Source organism: Lissotriton vulgaris, chromosome 1_1 (assembly GCF_964263255.1).
Source record: "Lissotriton vulgaris chromosome 1_1, aLisVul1.2, whole genome shotgun sequence".
NCBI classification, from domain to species: Eukaryota; Metazoa; Chordata; class Amphibia; order Caudata; family Salamandridae; genus Lissotriton; species Lissotriton vulgaris.
Window position 1 is genome coordinate 1368557382 of NC_141685.1, and position 5647 is coordinate 1368563028.

The 5647-nt window shown below is 41.0% G+C and overlaps 1 non-coding gene across 1 annotated transcript; it reads right to left on the minus strand.

Moving 5' to 3' along the window:
* Positions 1–5363: 5363 nt before the first annotated feature.
* TRNAH-GUG (transfer RNA histidin (anticodon GUG)) lies at positions 5364–5435 on the minus strand. Its single transcript has one exon. It is a non-coding gene; the product is annotated as a tRNA-His (tRNA).
* Between the last annotated feature and the right edge of the window lie 212 nt (positions 5436–5647).

A 5647-nucleotide genomic window follows, 5' to 3' on the forward strand; every position in this document is an offset into this window, starting at 1 on the left:
GAGGAATTATTGAAACTGAACTCAGTGACCCATAATCAGAGCTGTGGCTAATGACTGCATGCCTAATTATGATGAAGCAAGCACCATGGCTCGTAGGGGCCCCACAACACACTTTTCTTAGCTCATTGAATTAAAGTATAAACTTCTGCCATGTGTGAGTGGTAAAGGCTTGTTAATTTTGTTGCTTTTCAAATTCACGTCTGACAACAAGACGAAGGAACATTGGGGCATCAGACGCTTTGGAAAGTAGCCACCAACCGCAGAGAAAGAGAGAAAGAGGGAAAAGACAGTATGAGGTGTGGAGAAAACAGCAGCAGGTACAAGGAGCTCAAATGAGATTAATGGCACCTAAATAGAGCACGTAAAGGAACAGTTACAAATCTAAGAAAAGGGAAAGAAAAGACTAGGAAAAAACACAGAAAGAACTTGTAGATGAAATTCTCTTCCAGGAACAGCAAGTTAGGAGAAATTACACAGGGAGCAGTTAAGCTTGTAACACGGGGGAGAATAGAAAAGAAAATGCAGTTTTATGAAGTGTGTTTGCCTAATCCAGCTAGCACTTTTATTTTATTTCTCTATTTGCTTCTTTTATTGGTAAAGTAAGTTTCAAGTGCATGCACAGGTATGACCGAGAGAGCCAGGGTATAATAATTTGAAGCGTTTGCACCAGCGCTAATGAAGGACGACAGTTATAGCAAAGATATGAAAGGGGGAGCGATAATAAATATGTGATATGGGAATAGTGACGACAAAATAAGCCACCTATTTATAAAACTGACATGGAAGAAATACTAAAGGTTAACTTCTGAAATTTTAGCCGATGTTAAAAAGATTCTCGTTGTCGGCAGGATTCGAACCTGCGCGGGGAGACCCCAATGGATTTCTAGTCCATCGCGTTAACCACTCGGCCACAACAACTGACTGTAAGGTGAGTGCACATATTCTGTATGCAAGTTTTCAAGGTGTTCCACAGCACATTCCTGATATTCTGCAATGCACTTTTTAAAAATAATGTTTTTTTCAGCAGGCACATTCTCTCCTAAAAACAAAAATTGCATGCGTATATCTCTAGTTTGGAATACCATAGGCTTGCATGCATACTCTCATGGGTCACTCATGTTTTTTGGACCCTATTGCACTCTGTTTTCGTGCTGCTTTTAGTATATGGCCCATATTACAGAAGTCTACCATCTTTGAGTATTTGAGGCTCCTTTGTAAGTGCTTTATATTTTTTCCTGGAAGAGCTATATAATAAAGGGGTCCAGGAAGGATTGCATTTATGGAAGATAAAAGAAGGCCCACTTGTCTCACCAAATGCTGTAGAGAAACCTGATGTTTTACTCATGTTATCCTTAGTTCGTTTTTGTTAGACCTTGCATTCTTAAGGTGGTCCCAACCCCACCTTATTGCTTTTCACCTCCGCATTTTGCTGTATCTTTTTGTTGGCCTTAGGACTCTGATCACTTTATCGCTACTAATCAGTGCTGAAGTGCACGTGCTTCTTCCCTAATCATGTGTATAATTGGAGTATACCTGACTGACAGATTTAATTTACTTGAAAGCCCCTTGTAAAGTGGTATACCATATACCCAGGGACTGATTGTGCCGCCCAAAGAAATAGCATTTCAAACCTGTCTCAAGCCTGCTACTGCAGTGCCTGTGCTGCAGTGTACTGCCACTTCGACTTGGCATTTAAAACTACTTGCCAAGCCTTAAACTCAAATTTTATTACATATCAGTAACCCCTAAGGTAAGCCCTAAGTAGTCCTAGGGGCATCATGCTATGTAAGTAAAAGGTAAGACATGTACTGTGGTAGTTTGTATGTCCTAGTAGTATCAAACAGTCTATTACATTTTTCACTACTGTGAGGTCTGCCCCTCTCATAGGTTAGCATTGGGTATTCCCTTATACTTTTTGGGGGGTAATTCCATATCAGAGAGGAGAAGCTTTATTTATTTATTTATTGATAAATCCTATCTACTGGTGAGGTTGGATTTAATCTTACTATTGTATAAATGCCATTTTTAGAGAGTGAGCATTTCTCTGCACTTACTGCTCTATTTGCATTGAAACCTGTCTTCGATTGATGTCTGGATTGGGCTGCGAGACAGCTACATATGTGCATTCCCTGTAGACAGCCACAACACAGGTCACTCAACTGCAACTGCATTCATCTGCATTCTGATTGGCCTGGGGGAGAGCTCCGCTCCCCTTACCGCAAATATGTTCAAGAACGATAATTTATGTCAGTAAGTACAGTATACCTACATCTTATAATCATGTGTGTTTAAATAATTTGTCGTTAGATCGTTTAAATATTGAAAAGGATCTGTTTTTAATAGACATTTTACAAAAACAACTGGTACATTTGGGAATTCTGTAAAGGAAAAACCGAACTGCCGTGACATTGCCAACCACAATGCCGTGACTCAGATTCGAACCGAGGTTGCTGCGGCCACAACGCAGAGTACTTACCACTATACGATCACGGCGAGCCACTTGGGCTCAATAATGTACAGTGACATGAAGAAATTATAATTCTGAACACTCAGGGCTACTCCTGTGATAGGCTGAATGTGTTCACTGCTTCCTCATTCTTTGTACAAAGGCTTTATCTCCTCAGTGGTTGATAGGCTGAAATTGTTTCCTGGCCGCCTGCTTGTGAACTGGCTGGAGTCAAAGATCACACATACACTGGTGGGCCTGTGATGGGACACCAATGCAGAGAAACACACCTGGGGCAGATATTCTATTCTGTTTATTAGACCTGCATCTCGACTGTACCTCCTCAAGCCATCTGTATGTGAAGCAAGAAAGAGTTAAGGAACGGTCCATCTACACTTTTATTGGGAGGATGCTGCCGTGAGCTCCTCCCAGCTAATCACACAAACAGCAGTAAAGCAAGATAACTACACAGTTAGGGGGGACTGCATGGTTAGGTTTTTGAGGAATTATTGAAACTGACCTCAGTGACCCATAATCAGAGCTGTGGCTAATGACTGCATGCCTAATTATGATGAAGCAAGCACCCTGGCTCGTAGGGGCCCCACAACACACTTTTCTTAGCTCATTGAATTAAAGTATAAACTTCTGCCATGTGTGAGTGGTAAAGGCTTGTTAATTTTGTTGCTTTTCAAATTCACGTCTGACAACAAGACGAAGGAACATTGGGACATCAGACGCTTTGGAAAGTAGCCACCAACCGCAGAGAAAGAGAGAAAGAGGGAAAAGACAGTATGAGGTGTGGAGAAAACAGCAGCAGGTACAAGGAGCTCAAATGAGATTAATGGCGCCTAAATAGAGCACGTAAAGGAACAGTTACAAATCTAAGAAAAGGGAAAGAAAAGACTAGGAAAAAACACAGAAAGAGCTTGTAGATGAAATTCTCTTCCAGGAACAGCAGGTTAAGAGAAATTACACAGGGAGCAGTTAAGCTTGTAACACGGGGGAGAATAGAAAAGAAAATGCAGTTTTATGAAGTGTGTTTGCCTAATCCAGCTAGCACTTTTATTTTATTTCTCTATTTGCTTCTTTTATTGGTAAAGTAAGTTTCAAGTGCATGCACAGGTATGACCGAGAGAGCCAGGGTATAATAATTTGAAGCGTTTGCACCAGCGCTAATGAAGGACGAGAGTTATAGCAAAGATATGAAAGGGGGAGCGATAATAAATATGTGATATGGCAATAGTGACACCAAAATAAGCCACCTATTTATAAAACTGACATGGAAGAAATACTAAAGGTTAACTTCTGAAATTGTAGCCGATGTTAAAAAGATTCTCGTTGTCGGCAGAATTCGAACCTGCGCGGGGAGACCCCAATGGATTTCTAGTCCATCACCTTAACCACTCGACCACAACAACTGACTGTAAGGTGTGTGCACATAATCTGTATGCAAGTTTTCAAGGTGTCCCACAGCAAATTCCTGATATTCTGCAATGCACTTTTTAAAAATAATGTTTTTTTCAGCAGGCACATTCTCTCCTAAAAACAAAAATTGCATGCGTATATCTGTAGTTTGGAATACCATAGGCTTGCATGCATACTGTCATGGGTCACTCAAGTTTTTTGGACCCTATTGCACTCTGTTTTTCGTGCTGCTTTTAGTATATGGCCCATATTACAGAAGTCTACCATCTTTGAGTATTTGAGGCTCCTTTGTAAGTGCTTTATATTTTTTCCTTGAAGAGCTATATAATAAAGGGGTCCGGGAAAGATTGCATTTATGGAAGATAAAAGAAGGCCCACTTGTCTCACCAAATGCTGTAGAGAAACCTGATGTTTTACTCATGTTATCCTTAGTTCGTTTTTGTTAGACCTTGCATTCTTAAGATGGTCCCAACCCCACCTTATTGCTTTTCACCTCCGCATTTTGCTGTATCTTTTTGTTGGCCTTAGGACTCTGATCACTTTATCGCTACTAATCAGTGCTGAAGTGCACGTGCTTCTTCCCTAATCATGTGTATAATTGGAGTATACCTGACTGACAGATTTAATTTACTTGAAAGCCCCTTGTAAAGTGGTATACCATATACCCAGGGACTGATTGTGCCGCCCAAAGAAATAGCATTTCAAACCTGTCTCAAGCCTGCTACTGCAGTGCCTGTGCTGCAGTGTACTGCCACTTCGACTTGGCATTTAAAACTACTTGCCAAGCCTTAAACTCCAATTTTATTACATATCAGTAACCCCTAAGGTAGGCCCTAGGTAGTCCTAGGGGCATCATGCTATGTAGGTAAAAGGTAGGACATGTACTGTGGTAGTTTGTATGTCCTAGTAGTATCAAACAGTCTATGACATTTTTCACTACTGTGAGGTCTGCCCCTCTCATAGGTTAGCATTGGGTATTCCCTTATACTTTTTTGGGGGTAATTCCATATCAGAGAGGAGAAGCTTTATGTATTTATTGATAAATCCTATCTACTGGTGAGGTTAGATTTAATCTTACTATTGTATAAATGCCATTTTTAGAGAGTGAGCATTTCTCTGCACTTACTGCTCTATTTGCATGAAAACCTGTCTTCAATTGACGTCTGGATTGGGCTGCGAGACAGCTACATATGTGCATTCCCTGTAGACAGCCACAACACAGGTCACTCAACTGCAAATGCATTCATCTGCATTCTGATTGGCCTGGGGGAGAGCTCCGCTCCCCTTACCGCAAATATGTTCAAGAACGATAATTTATGTCAGTAAGTACAGTATACCTACATCTTATAATCATGTGTGTTTAAATAATTTGTCGTTAGATCGTTTAAATATTGAAAAGGATCTGTTTTTAATAGACATTTTACAAAAACAACTGGTACATTTGGGAATTCTGAAAAAACAAACCGAACTGCCGTGACATTGCCAACCACAATGCCGTGACTCGGATTCGAACCGAGGTTGCTGCGGCCACAACGCAGAGTACTTACCACTATACGATCACGGCGAGCCACTTGGGCTCAATATTGTACAGTGACATGAAGAAATTATAATTCGGAACACTCAGGGCTACTCCTGTGATAGGCTGAATGTGTTCACTGCTTCCTCATTCTTTGTACAAAGGCTTTATCTCCTCAGTGGTTGATAGTCTGAAATTGTTTCCTGGCCGCCTGCTTGTGAACTGGCAGGAGTCAAAGATCACACATACACTGGTGGGCC